Genomic DNA, 15,009 nt, shown 5'->3' with positions numbered 1-15,009 from the left:
GCAAGGGATTAAAACACATAAACTGTGTTAAAATCTACAAGCTCATAATGATAATAATAAAAAAAAAACCTGTTGGTTTCCTCTGGAGGCTACTAGAAAATCAGCTCATTATTCTGATACTGGTTTAAATAGAAGAAAGAAAATCAAGCATCAATTTTCCTACATAAACTATATCTCAGGGTAACAAATAGTTGATGTTGTTAAGGTTTCTTGAGAGAAAAATTCCAGCTAGGAAATACAGGAAGGATGACAGAATATCACCATTTTATAACCCTTACTAAATAATAATCACAATAGCATCAAGATTTTTTTTTTTTTTTTTTTTTTTTTTTTTTTTTTTGAGATGGAGTCTCGCTCTGTCGCCCAGGCTGGAGTGCAGTGGCCGGATCTCAGCTCACTGCAAGCTCCGCCTCCCGGGTTTACGCCATTCTCTCGCCTCAGCCTCCCGAGTAGCTGGGACTACAGGCGCCCGCCATCTCGCCCGGCTAATTTTTTGTATATTTTAGTAGAGACGGGGTTTCACCGTGTTAGCCAGGATGGTCTCGATCTCCTGACCTCGTGATCCGCCCGTCTCGGCCTCCCAAAGTGCTGGGATTACAACATCAAGATTTTTAACAGGGCCTGTGATCAGACTAACAACACCTACATCCACTGATAGTCTTAACTTCACAAAAGAAGAAACGAGGCCGGGCGCGGTGGCTCAAGCCTGTAATCCCAGCACTTTGGGAGGCCGAGACGGGCGGATCACGAGGTCAGGAGATCGAGACCATCCTGGCTAATACGGTGAAACCCCGTCTCTACTAAGAAAAATACAAAAAACTAGCCGGGCGACGAGGCGGGCGCCTGTAGTCCCAGCTACTCGGGAGGCTGAGACAGGAGAATGGCGTGAACCCGGGAGGCGGAGCTTGCAGTGAGCTGAGAGCCGGCCACTGCACTCCAGCCTGGGCGGCAGAGCAAGACTCCGTCTCAAAAAAAAAAAAAAAAAAAAAAAAGAAGAAACGAGAAGGCATGTGTGCCTCCTGATGAGATGTAATAGGAAGTACCTAACACAGCCAGGAGTGGTGGCTCATGCCTGTAATCTTAGCACTTTGGGAGCCAAAGGTGGGCAGACTGCTTGAGCTCACGAGTTCGAGACCAGCCTTGGCAACATGGCAAACCCCGTCTCTACAAAAAATACAAAAAATTAGCTGGGTGTGGTGGCACACACCTATAGTCCCAGCTACTGGAGAGGCTGAGGTGGGAGGAGGGCTTGAGCCCAGGAGGCAGAGGCTGCAGTGAGCCGAGATCACACCATTACACTCCAGCCTGGCCAATAGAGTCAGACCTTGTCTCAATTAAAAAAAAAAAAAAATACATAACACTTCCTATGATGTGCTCTTGCCAAAAATTTCTGATAAGCTTCCAGTCTATCTCAAACTACTAGTTTACAGGAAATACAGGAGGAAACAGAGAAATATAATAATAAAGAGCAACAAAGAAGATGCAGTCAGGATACAGAGAATCCTATAGACAAATCCCTGTTTCCTCAACAAATAAACTTCCAGAGAAGGAAAAGAGAGAAAAATAGGGAAAGGAAGACTATAAATAAGACAAGTGCATCTCTCATGTGTGGAAATTGTTTGGATCCCAAAATGCAAAAAAAAGTAATAATTTTAAAAAATGATGACAATCAAGGAAATTTGCTTTCTGAATAAATATTTGATATTAGGAAATTATTGTTAGAAATTAGACATGATAATAATATTATGATTATTTTAAAAGGAAAAAGACTGTATCTTTTAGAAATACATACAGCCATGTGCCACATAACCATGTTTTGGTCAGCAATGGTCAATGGACATGAAACTGTAGTCTCATAAGATTATATAATGGAGTTGTCCTACACAGGTGTACCACTTTTTATCTTTTATACCATATCTTACCTTTTCTATATTCAGATGTTTGGATACACAAATACCATTTTGTTACAACTGCCCATAGTATTCAGTACAGTGACGTACTGTACAGGTCTATAGCCTAGAAGCAATAGGCTATATCCTACAGCCTAGGTGTGTAGCAGGCTATACCATCTAAGTTTGTGTGAGTACACTCTATGATGTATGCACAATGATGAAATCACCTAATGACACATTTCTTAGAACATATCTGTGTGGTTAAATGACAAAGAACTTTATAATCTATTATGTACAGAGCAGATAATACAATGTCCAATTTTCTTCATAAGGACAGTAAATGAGAAGAAAGGAGTGTATGAGGAAGGGGGCAGAGAAAACAGAACTGGCTGGGAGTTGACAATTAAAAGCCTGACTTTAAAGTAGGAGAGCCTGGATTCCAGTCTTAGCACCACCACTATTAGCTACAAGACCTAATCAAGATCCTAAACACACTGAGGCTTAGTTATTCTCTGTCTGTAAAGAAGAGGTAACAGTAGTGGGTTCCTCATAGAGTTGCTGCAAGCATTAAAGAAACAGTGCATGTAGTGTACTCAGCACAGTACCTGGGCACAGAGTCATCACTCGGTACATGTTAGTTTTCATTATTACTATTGTCAATTATTGCCATTGTCATTCAAGATCACCAATCTGGGCCGGGCGCGGTGGCTCAAGCCTGTAATCCCAGCACTTTGGGAGGCCGAGACGGGCGGATCACGAGGTCAGGAGATCGAGACCATCCTGGCTAACACGGTGAAACCCCGTCTCTACTAAGAATACAAAAACTAGCCGGGCGAGGTGGCGGGCGCCTGTAGTCCCAGCTACTCGGGAGGCTGAGGCAGGAGAATGGCGTAAACCCGGGAGGCAGAGCTTGCAGTGAGCTGAGATCTGGCCACTGCACTCCAGTCCCGGCGACAGAGCGAGACTCCGCCTCAAAAAAAAAAAAAAAAAAAAAAAAGATCACCAATCTGGAATTAGGAGGTGGTGAAACTAGAATAAAATCTGCTGAATCCATAGCCCACATTCTTCCTGCTACATTATGATGCCTCACCTACCTCTCCTTGACTCTCTCAGTGGAGTCTGAGAACGAGTAACAAACATACTCTACAATAAGCTTCCCTATTTATACTATAAACCTTTAATGACACTGCTTCTCAGCCTCCACTTCTGTAATCAAATAGCCATCCTTTGTGGTAACTTAAAGTGTTCTTACAGTTGATGGCTATTCATCTGGTAGGATGTAAATACCCATGTATTTTTAATCCCCTTAAAAATGAATGCACACACTTATAAATTCACAATGATGAAACATTCTGCACTTTCAACATCCTCCCAAACCATGGCTCCAAATTTTTACTACATTGGGTGCTGGCATAAGTTATACAAGGCTAAACTCAGGTTCCAAACATACAACACAAAGTGATAAAACATTAAACTTTGCATGCAGCATAAGCTAATACATAATATTACAATGCTAAGTAGCCATACATTATTTTAATGGTAAGAAAACATGTTGGTATCTTCCCATCAAATAAATGTTCCCACATCTATTTAATAACAGACATTATGAAAATCTCTTTAGATTTGTTTTAATTCTTCATGCAACAATTCTGACCACATGCCACTGCCCGATGCTCCCTCTTCTTTGACAGACACTACACTTGCCTGGTTTGAGTCTCCTTAACCATCCATTTCTATCACACCTCTGAAACACTAGGGTTCCCTAGAACTCACTGTTTACTTTTCTTCTACATAGTTTCCCTGTGCAAACTGATGCTGAACCACAACAGCTTCAACTATTTACAAAAACTCTTTCAATCACTGATTTATTTAACCATTCAACAAATATGTGTGGGCCCCCAGTGTGTGGCAGGTGTTCTTTGGATACAAAAGGATCAACAACAAATACAGTCTTGCCTTCACGAACCCTACAGTTGGGGGGGTGGTATTAACATTAAATAAACTCAAAACTGAATGAGCAATTACAATATTGGAAAGTGCATACAGACAAGGAGAGGAGGTACATGGTGTGGTAAGAGGGCAGAATAGAGGGATTTGACCTCATCATGGAAATGCAGTGAATGATTCCCTGAGAAAATGATGACTGAGCTGACAGCAAACTCATAATTCTATCCCAAACCTCTCTTCTGAATTATAGACCAGAATTTCAGTTCCGTGTTAGAGATCTCCATCTAAGAGAGCATACACACCAGAAACTCAACCTCTTGCAAACTGAGTTATCTTTCCCTCTAATGGCTACCAGCTTCCACAGCTCAGAGTATAATCCAACCAGGAATTTTACAATTATCTTTTACTATATCCCCTTCGTCACTCTCCTGCCCAGTTCTTCACTGAGTCCTATCAATTCTGTTTCCTAAATCCTTCTTCTATATGTCCCCTTTCTCCATTTTCAGTTATCAGTATCTCCCTCCTAGTTAGTACTACAATTCGCTTGTTCTGATTTATCTCTGTCCCCTCCAGTCTCTTACCTATACTCAATAGAGAACCAACCATCATACAAAATAAGTCTTTTCTCTCTTTACAATCTTTCAGTGACCCTCACTGCTTATATTTTGGGCAAAATGTCCAAACTCTTAGCATGACCTAAAAGGCTTTGCATAGTTCATCAGCCTCATCTCCCATCACTCTCTATCATATGTGGAAAGTTCAGTGACATCAATCCATGACCACATGGCTCCACATCATTACATTTCTTCTGTTTGAAGTGGCCTACCTCATCTTCCATCTGCCCCCAAACCCCTTTATCCCCAAATGCCAGTATGAGAATTGGTCTATGAGTATATAGTAAAATTTAAAAAGTTCAAAGTTAGCAAACCAGTGTTAGTCCCCAGTATGTCTGGCAATGTAAGCAGTGTCCTGGAGACTCCTGGTAGCTTTCAAGTGTCAGTCCAAATATTTCCCTCTCTGTGATGCCTTTTATGACTTCTCAATGTTGGGGAATCATCATTTATTGTCCAAACTGAGATCCTTTTGAGAGTAAAGGGAATGCTATCATTAACTATGTTGGACAGTGGGAATAATCCAGGACTGCCTCAGGGAAACTGGATGCACAGTCTGCCTCCCACTAAACAGAGCTTGGTGCTTTCTTACCTGAACTCCCAAAGCCCCTTTGCCTATTCACTGCATACAACGTGTTTGCATGTCAAGTCTCCTGCTTGTCGGGGACTCCACAAAGGCAGGGCCAGGCCTTTTTATCTATCTCCAGCATCTCTCCAGTCCCAGGCACCAGAAATGACACAAAACATCATCAACCAAAGTCAATGTTTGTTCAATAAATTATCTGAGTGAATAACAAAGATTAGATGCCTTAACCTTGGCCAACAAAGGAATTTAAAAATTCACATTATCTTTTCTCATTCCAGACTATACTTCCTCATTATATGAAAGAAGACTTTAAATGGGAGCAAGGTCTTCACAGACAGAAACTGTAAGCCTCAGGATCAATGACAAGTTGTCAATCAATTAATAACTACTTATTTAGACCAATCTACTCTTAAGGCCCACAGAGCACAATAGAAGGGTTTACATTTGGCTAGGGACAAAAACATATATAATAAAAATCAAAACTAACAATAAAATAAACTAAGCCTAAAATAAGTATTACAGGGGTTCATGGAAGGTAAGGGAGAAACCACTCTTACGGCAGAAGAAGGGCTCCTTGGAGGAGTGGGATTTGAACTGAGATTTGAGAAATATCTTGGATCACAAGAGACACAGTAGAGGGGGAGAAGGATATCCCAGGGTGAGGCAGGGGTGGGTGTTGGGGAGGCCATGGAAGGAAGGCACAAGATTTGTTTCGGGAGTCACATCTAGACTGTCATGGATTCCTGGCACAAACCAGAATATCTGAATTTTCAGCAACTACTAAGCAACTCAAGAGATGTTCCTGGATTCTCACTTCTTTCATCAAAATATTATCCACCTGAAACATATAATGAGATATATGTTGCTTATTCCTTATAACCTATTAATTGTAAGAACTGTTAACAAAATTATCTTAGCAAAACTGCTTTTGGCAGAACTTTCAGACAGAACCGCTGAAGTCACCCTGACTATCTGTGTCTTTGAGAAGTTCCCTGCAAATCACAGCCTGGCAGCCTGTAGCATCTCCTTACTTTACACCCAGCCTTTCAATTGTCTCATGTAAAAACACATAGTGCTAATACAGGGGATCTACTAGACCTCCTTGTCAACTGTGGAGTTCAGGAAGAAGCTTTTAGGAATGGCTATGATACGCACGCATGTCATGCTTTGTTGAGAGTACCTCCCTTAACCTCCCTTACCACTTACATCCATGATGAAGGGTATGAAAAAGGTTCCCACACTTCAGAGAAAACAATCAACTTCTCAATTACCTTTCCCTACCCAGTTCAGGTGGGAAAAAACCATAAGTCACCAGGTGAAGTGAAATATATTCTAACATGTGGTTTAACAATGAACTGAAACTGCTGCAGTATCCATGACACTCAAATAAAATACAGATCCATCCAAGAAAAGGAATTATTACTTAAAAACCATCATCTCCCTGCTCTGCTTTAAAGTACCTTTTTCCAAAAGCCCTCAAGCACTCAGGATATTGCATAACTAATGTTGGATCTACTTTTGAAGTAGTTTTCTAAAAAGACCAATCCAAATTCATATGTAGTGAGTCAATGGGATATATTTTTCCAGTAGTAGTGCTCAGTTTACTTTTTCCCCACTGACCCTACTGATAGGGCTGATATAGGTTACAAACTTATAGGGGAAACCAACATTGGGAGTGCACTGGGTGTTAGCTAAAGAATCTTTGCTTGGCATAAATGTGTCCCATGAATTTATAAAATTTTCATGGAGAGCAGTAAAATTATAACAAATGAGAAAAAAAATGGTTCAAGTTGCAGGAATACTTACTTAACCAACATTTACTTAACCAAAGGAGAAAATAAAAAGGTAATGAAGATGAAATTAAATAAACCATTCTACTTTTGTGATTAGCAAGTCGAATTTGGTGTGTAATAAGACTTTCTATGGTGCTATTATGAAAATCTCTGGAATGCTTTTCCAGATTTGTTGTCCAAATCTTTTAAAATAACAATAATCATCAAGATATTTCCTTTATCTTATCCAATGGAGAACGTAATAGCTAAGTGAAGTGAAGAAGCAAAGTACTCAGCTATTATTAAATGGCTTAAGAGCCTTACAAAGTCAACAATATAACATACTAGAATCAAAAATGAAAACAAAGGCAGAAAGATCCCTAAACTTGGGGGTGCTCTAATTCCACTTTTCTACAAGATATAAAGTATGTAGATGTCAACTCATGAATACTATAAACACATGTGTTGAGATGGCGGGAGCCTGAGAAACAGGCAGAGGCAGGTATGTGCTGGAAGATCTAAAGGCTTGATGGAGAGAAGTGGGTGGGAGGAAGAAGGGAGGCGGTATGGGGCAAAGTAGGACAGGTGCCCTGAGGGAAGAAGGGAGTCACTGGGCTGGAAGCAAGAAGTCTACTGTCAGGCAGATAGGTGGGAGGAGCCAGATAGACAGTGGATCTGGAGATATGGTTAAAATACTGCACTGGAAAAGCTCATTCAGACACTAAAGTCTTGCAGGCAAAAGTAAGGTGTGGGATAGGAAGCAAAAGGGAGCCTGACGCGGTGGTTGATGCTGCAGTGGTCTTGGGGAGACTGAGGTGGGGGGATCACTTGAATTCAGGAGTTCCAGATCAGCCTGGGCAACATGGCAAGACCTCGTCTCTACAAAAAACACAAAAACTATCCAGGTGTGTGGTATGCACCTGTGGCTCCAGCTACTCAAGAATCTGATGTGGGAGAATGACTTGAGCCAGGGAGGCAGAGGTTGCAGTGAGCCAAGATTGTGCCACTGCACTCCAGCCTGGGTGACAGAATGAAACCCTGTCTCAAGGAAAAATAAAAAATAAAAAAAAGGAGCAGGAGCGTCTATGGATAGAAATCTATGGGCCAGAAGAACGTGAAAAAACTTCAGAAAGGAAAGGAGAGGAAGATGAAAGCGATACTTGGCAAAGGTGGACTAAGAGGCCAAAGTCAGCCCAAGAGACAGAACAGGTGTAGGGTGAGAGCATCCCAACTAGATGCTGGGAGCCTGAGTGGGCTCAGTGCACTAACAGGTCACAACTTTCCTTGACCTCAGTTATTTTCTTTTTAATTTAGATTTAGATGATAGGAGTGCAGTTCTGTGACACAGATATACTGTGTACTGGTGAAGTCTGGGCTTTTAGTGTACCAATCACCCAAATAGTGTTGTGCCCAACAGGTAATTTCTCATCCCTCGCCACCCTCCCATCCTCCCACCTTTTGGAGTCTCCAGTGTCTATTATTTCACTCTAAACGTCCACATGTACACACTGTTTGGTTCCCGCTTTATTCAAGTTATCTTAGAGGGAACAGCGGTGAATCTAATAAACCAAGAGGTGGAGGGCTTCCTGAGCTTTCCCTGGACCTCGCCACCATTCCTTGGTCCAGGCTCATTCTGGGAAAGATCCCAGCATAGAAAAAAAACCCTGACTGCTATGGCTGCAGCCAAATGTCAGATGAGACAGGATACATGAAAGGACTTTGAAAACCATAAGGCACACTATAATATTAGGCACTGTTATTCACTGAATCCCTGAGGCAAATAAGATGAAGACGACAGCTACAATCATAAGGGAAGGAATGCCTGTCAAATACAGAAATTGTATCTATTCCAAATCAAGATGCCCCTAACTAGAAATTCCTGTAATTTGGGGGCCGGGCACAGTGGCTCATGCCTGTAATCCCAGCACTCTGTGAGGCCAAGGCGGGCAGATCACTTGAGGTCAAAAGATCGAGACCATCCTGGTCAACATGGCAAAACCCCGTCTCTACTGAAAATATAAAAATGAGCCGGGCGCGGTGGCTCAAGCCTGTAATCCCAGCACTTTGGGAGGCTGAGACGGGTGGATCACGAGGTCAGGAGATCGAGACCATCCTGGCTAACACGGTGAAACCCCGTCTCTACTAAAAATACAAAAAACTAGCCGGGCGTAGTGGCGGGCGCCTGTAGTCCCAGCTACTCGGGAGGCTGAGGCAGGAGAATGGCGTAAACCCGGGAGGCGGAGCTTGCAGTGAGCTGAGATCGGGCCACTGCACTCCAGCCTGGGTGACAGAGCGAGACTCCGTCTCAAAAAAAAAAAAAATATATATATATATATAAATGAGCTGGCCATGGTGGCACATGCCTGTAATCCCAGCTACTCAGGAGGCTGAGGCATGAGAATTGCTTGGACCCAGGAAGTAGAGATTACAGTGAGATTGTGTCACTGCACTTCAGCCTGGGTGACAGAGCAAAACTCCATCTCAAAAAAAAAAAAAAAGAAAAGAAATTCCAGTAATTTGAGAGGACATCATGCTTGGTATGTTTCCTGTCAAATATGTCTCAACATTTAAAAATCCTACCTGAAGGCCGGGCGCGGTGGCTCAAGCCTGTAATCCCAGCACTTTGGGAGGCCGAGACGGGCGGATCACGAGGTCAGGAGATCGAGACCATCCTGGCTAACACAGTGAAACCCCGTGTCTACTAAAAATACAAAAACTAGCCGGGCGAGGTGGCGGGCGCCTGTAGTCCCAGCTACTCGGGAGGCTGAGGCAGGAGAATGGCGTAAACCCGGGAGGCGGAGCTTGCAGTGAGCTGAGATCCGGCCACTGCACTCCAGTCCGGGCGACAGAGTGAGACTCCGCCTCAAAAAAAAAAAAAAGAAATCCTACCTGAGGTATAATATGGGGCTCTTAATAAACTACCATACACATTTATTAAAACTTAAGTCTGCATCTAATGTATTTCTCCAAGGAAATTTTGACACACTGCAGATCTTAACTAATTAGGTAAATTCCATTCCATTCAATCACTCATTGAGTGACTTCTAAGTGCAAGGTAGTGTGCTAGCTGCTATGGGGGTTGCTGAGATGAGTAAAAGGGCCTAGCCTTCCAGTAGCTTGGCCAAATAATTTCTCAGTTTCCATTTTAGATTGGGGAAGCTCCATCTCCTTTCACAAATGTAAGAGAAAGCGATCATTATTTTAGGTGATTAACCTACAACCTGGGAAATACATTTTCTAGTAACATAGTTAATAAAAAAGCAAAGAAACCTCTTAATACCTGGTGACTGGAGACACTGTTGTGTGCTCATTTCTATGTTTATCCTAGCCCAGTTTACGTCCAACCACTCTTGTCATAATTGCATAACCACAGCATGTCATGTTGTTTCTTGTTGCAACTATAACTTGTAAAATTAAACTTCAGAACTGAGACAGTCAAGCTAAATAATTGCCTACTTTAAAAAATATGTATGTATGTAATTTACATGCCACTTCAGATAAGCTCTTGAATTATGATCTCTAGAAGTCAAAACTGTCACCATTTTTTAAAATATAGTTTCACTGTCGCAATTCTTCTTGTACACAAGTCCTATCCCTGTTTTTTCAGTTTTCTAAGCAGTACTTTATACTGGTCTATTGTAATCTGCTTTTTGTGTTTTATGGAGAACCCAATTAAGCATAATTTTTATTTACTCCATGCTACGGAACTTTCAAAATTGAGGCTCAAAGAAGGATCATGAAGTGGCCAAAGATGCATTTGTTTGCTAAAACCCTATTAATAAAAGTATCTTTACACAGTAAAGCTGGGAAAAAAAGGTCATCTGAATACCCACCATGTACATTGTGTAGGGTCCTCCAACCTGTATTATATATCATGTAACCCTTCCCTCACCTTGGGAGGGAGGCTTCACTACATCCATTTCCAAAATAGCATTTTTAGGAGATGTATATTTTCATGAAGACTGATCGACCCAATATCTCTGAGTGAATTCCGATTGACTAGATGTATAAGTAGATTTACATAGTCAATATGTTCCCAAAAAACTGGAGGCAAATCAACTTTCGCATACAAATTATTTTCATGTAAACTTGCATTGTAAGATCAGACCTGCCATAGCCTGACTTCTGATTGATAATCAGTGCTGTGCTGCTCAGAGCATTTGCTGGAGTCTGAAGCTTCTCCATGTGTACACACCCTTTCCCAACAACTCTCTGATGAGTTTGGATTCCATTCCACCCAGGAGGAGGTGCAGAATGAAACAGTTTAAATCACCTAAAATAAGCAGTGACCACACTCTGAGATACCAGCTAAACATCAGGAGAGAAAATACAAACAAAGCAATGTTCCCCCCTTCCTTTATATTTGGTTCTAAGAAGCTGGAGGAAGACAAAGTATCACAAGACAGTGAGGTTTCACCAATTTCTCTGTTAACTGGCAGTCTCCTTCTAAATCTCCCTCCACAATTATTATGCCATTACCCTTTAGTTAGGGCCACCCTCAAAGTAAGGCTGGAAGGAAACTTCAAAGGATACAGAACCCCAAGACCTCTGTACTTAAACATGTGAGCTCCACAAGATGCCTCATTATATGGCTGTAAGTTGTATTGATAAATTCAGATGAAGACAGTCATATTTATCATCTTAGGACTCTTCTGTAAATATGTCACCTGCCTTCTCCTGCCCTATTGGAAGGTGACATGACATTCCCTGTCCCAGCCTTTGGTGTCTCCTTTGGACAAAAACAAACAAACAAAAAACAAAAACAAACACAAACAAACAAAAATCTTATAGAAGGGGGCTGCTTAGAGCCTGGAGCAAGCCACTCAGAATGTAAAACTCAAAGCTTGTCTGGTCACAAAGGCAACACAGCGCTGAGGCATGATTCACTTGGAAATTACACTCATAATAGTGCAAACCACCTTCCTCCTTCGTAGGATTTTTTAATCAGTCATAGCAAATAGTACCAAAGCTCTTGAATTATGCCCTGTGATTCTTCAAGAAGCTCAAACCCCTTCAGACAGTGGCCTATTAATTCGCAGAAACCCATGTTGAATATAAAGTGAGATGGGGAGGAGGAGGGTAAATTTCTAGCCAAGAAAACAAAATTATCAGTTTTCTAAACTCAGAGTTAAATTAAGTCAACCCTGGGGGAAAGCTGGAATTTTAAGATCCTTATAGGATGAACTTTTAACACTGGAGGATGTGAGACCTCTCTACCACCCAAGGCCATTTTTCTTTGGAAACGTGCCCCAATTGTGACAAAGCTAGACAACAGAAGCACCCCGCCCCTCCTCAGGCACCCACCCAAGAGCTGAACGCAGTGGTCTTTGTTGCCCTTTTTAGAAGCCTCCAGGACTGTTCTCTGAAGCAGGTTTGCACAGCAGTAAACATTGAGTGACATTCTATTTCAATGCTGTATTTGTGATCTGTGAAGTACCAGTCCCAGCATTGGTTTAACGCCTATAAATACACTCAGTTGTCCTACCACTGGTACTTCCTACTTTGTAAGTAGCAAAACAAAAATAAGTGATCCAATCCAAATTAATTTCTATGTCTGACAATTGCATTTCCAAACAGCCAACATGGAACATGTTCTATTGATCCTACAGTCCAGTTCTAGACAATATGAAAAACGGGAGAAAACTCCAAATTCAGCATCTTGAACTTAAAAGACCTTTCAGAAACATCACCTTCTCCCCACAGTGCTGAAGTAGCCCAGACCCACTCCACCTATGTTTGTTTCTATCCTGGTAGATCCCAATTCTATCAAATTAAAAGGTTATTCCTATTAGGCAGAAGCTGAACCCATCCCCTTGAATAGGGAGGTGCTCATTACATCTGTCTGTGTAATGAACTTGTCATTTCCCCAAACGGTCTGGACAGTCTCCTAAAAAAGAAAAAGAAAGAAAAAAAAAAAGAAAGAAAAAAGTTCTCCATGGAATCTATGGTGTGTCAGTCCCCTTCCTAACATCTGAGTCAGACTACGTGTGTCTTTACTGAGGTTCTGGGTGCCCAGGGTGTATCATTTTCAGAGCTGCTTCAGTAACTGAACTATGGCTGTCTTCCAGCCACGGACAACACAAGCACTATCTATTTTAAAACAATTTTCCTAATCCACAGGCAATGGAAGAGATCCCATAGGTCACCGACATCCTATTGGAAACAAATTATTTCTCTCTCAAACTGCTTGCCGTCTCTCAGAATTAATGCGTGTTTATGTGTGCATAATTTTATCTTTGGCCATGAAACTCTTGGGGCAAAGAGGACCACCCCAAATTTTACCGACATGCCTGAGCCATTCAGAGCTTTAGAAGAGAAATGAATGGGTAATGAGAGCCCTTAAGCCCAGGACTTCTCTCACACAAACAGTAAGTGGAAAGGAAAAAACAAAAACAAAAACTAACCCTCCGTAGCGGGAGGGGCAGGGTGGAAGATAGGGAAAGGACATGAACCAGCAGACCTAAGGCAACCGCGGCGGCGGCACTTCGCGAACTGCCTGCAGAGGAGAGGGAAATCTGTTTCGTGTACAATAACCAAGCACCCTCTGGCTGCCTCGCATGGGCACGAATAATAAATACAACGAGGTGGGCAAACAGAGGCACCGAAACAAGCCACCTCAAAAAGGTCAAAACTTCAGAAATCCCGGGGGTCAAACCACCCATACAAACACATCAATCAATCGGAGCGGGAGAAGGGACTTGGATACTTAGCAAAGGATCCTACATTGTGTTTTTCCTTTCCAGCTCTGGCTTGCAAAGTACGGTGGCTACAGGCAAAGCTAGAGGAGAGCAGGAAGGCTGAAGGCGGCAGGGTGCGGGTGGGAAGGGAGGGGTGTCTAACACCAGCCACCCAGGCCTCGATGTGACGAAAGTCGTCAGCAGCCCCGACCACATCCCAGACCCTCCGCCCTGGCCGGCAGACGCCGCTCGCGGCTCTCCCACCCCAGCTTCCATCCCTGGCAGCAGCCCCGCCAGCCCCGCACCAGCAGCAGCCCCAGCCCGGGCCCCGCGCTGGCAGCGCCACGACCGCGGCTCCCATCCCTTCCGCGCGGCAGACACCCCGCAGGCCTCCCTCCCTGCCCACCCGGGGATGCCCGGGTAGTCAAGCCGGGGCGGGCTGCACTGCCAGCTCCCCCCGCCCCAGAGCAGGCGATGGCTCACGCTTACCTTGGGCGTTCGCGGGGGGGCTGAAGGTGGCAAGCCTCCCGCCCCCCGCCCCTGTCCTCCTCGCCTTTTTTCTTCCTCCCTTCTCCTCTTCTTCCTCCTCCTCCCCACAATGTGTCCTGGGCTCCCCCTCCTCCCCGCCGCTTGGAGTAAGAACCCAAAACCCCGAAGCCGGGCCCGCGTGCAAGCGTGCGGGAGGCGGCGGCGCGCGGCCAGCTCTCCAGTAACTGAGCGCGGCGCGCAGCCCCCAACTAAAGTGTGAAAGAAGCGGCGGCCGCGGCGGCCGCGGCACGGAACGTCCCCCAGGGAGTGGGCAGGGAGCGAGCGGGAGCTGGCGCGGAGCGAGCGAGGGAGGGACGCTCCTTGCTCAGTCACTCACTCGAGGGGCGGGGGCAGCAGACACTCCCCCACCGCCGGCCCCTCCCCGCGCCCGGCTCCCGCGCGCGCCTGGCTCTCCTCCCCGGGGCGGGGCCTGCGGAGGCAGCCAGCGCGCAGCACGCTGGGGAGCGGGCTGGGGGCTGCTAGGGCTGCGGGGCGGGAAGGAGGAGGGAGTGTGCGTGAACGTGTGAGTGTGTGTGTGGGCGACTGTGTGTGTGTGTGTGTGTGTACGTGTGTGCGCGCGAGCCCTGCAGCGGCCGGCCAGCCGGAGGGAAGACCCCGGCGGGAAGACTGCGTCCTGTCCGGCCTTCCCGGGCCTGTCACTCGGGCGGTGGCGTGGGAGCGGCGAGGCTGCTCGTGGGGCAGTCGGGTGGGCCCAGCTCTAGTTGAGATTCGGACCAGCCCCAGGGCCCAGCCTCGGGGCTGTGCCTGCTGGAAGCAGACGGAGGGAAGGCCGGGCGTCCTTGGCCCACCGCGCGGCGGCTCCCTTCCCGGGCGAGGCTGAACGGGCGGGCTGGCGCAGCCCAGCGGCCCGGGCCCGGGCCCTGCCACTGATCCGCCTCCACACTGACCCGAGCTGCGGCGCCTGCAAGATTAATGAAGCATCCGCGATTCTGTAGAAGCGGCACCGGGAGGAAAGACACAAGATCGTGCTGCGCC

The 15,009-nt window shown here is 44.9% G+C and overlaps 1 protein-coding gene across 1 annotated transcript in view; it reads right to left on the bottom strand.

Moving 5' to 3' along the window:
- The window catches only part of CUNH1orf21 (chromosome unknown C1orf21 homolog), a 265,567-nt gene extending 251,213 nt beyond the window's left edge, over window positions 1-14,354 (bottom strand). Inside the window, exon 1 of the mRNA XM_033199473.1 lies at window positions 13,975-14,354. The gene's annotated coding sequence lies outside the window, so the exon portion shown is untranslated. The remainder of the gene's footprint in view (window positions 1-13,974) is intronic.
- Window positions 14,355-15,009: the final 655 nt, after the last annotated feature.

This window comes from Trachypithecus francoisi, unplaced genomic scaffold (assembly GCF_009764315.1).
Source record: "Trachypithecus francoisi isolate TF-2019V2 unplaced genomic scaffold, Tfra_2.0 Lachesis_group5, whole genome shotgun sequence".
NCBI classification, from domain to species: Eukaryota; Metazoa; Chordata; class Mammalia; order Primates; family Cercopithecidae; genus Trachypithecus; species Trachypithecus francoisi.
The sequence above is the reverse complement of the archived record's forward strand: the minus strand, read 5'-3'. Positions and strand labels throughout refer to the sequence as shown.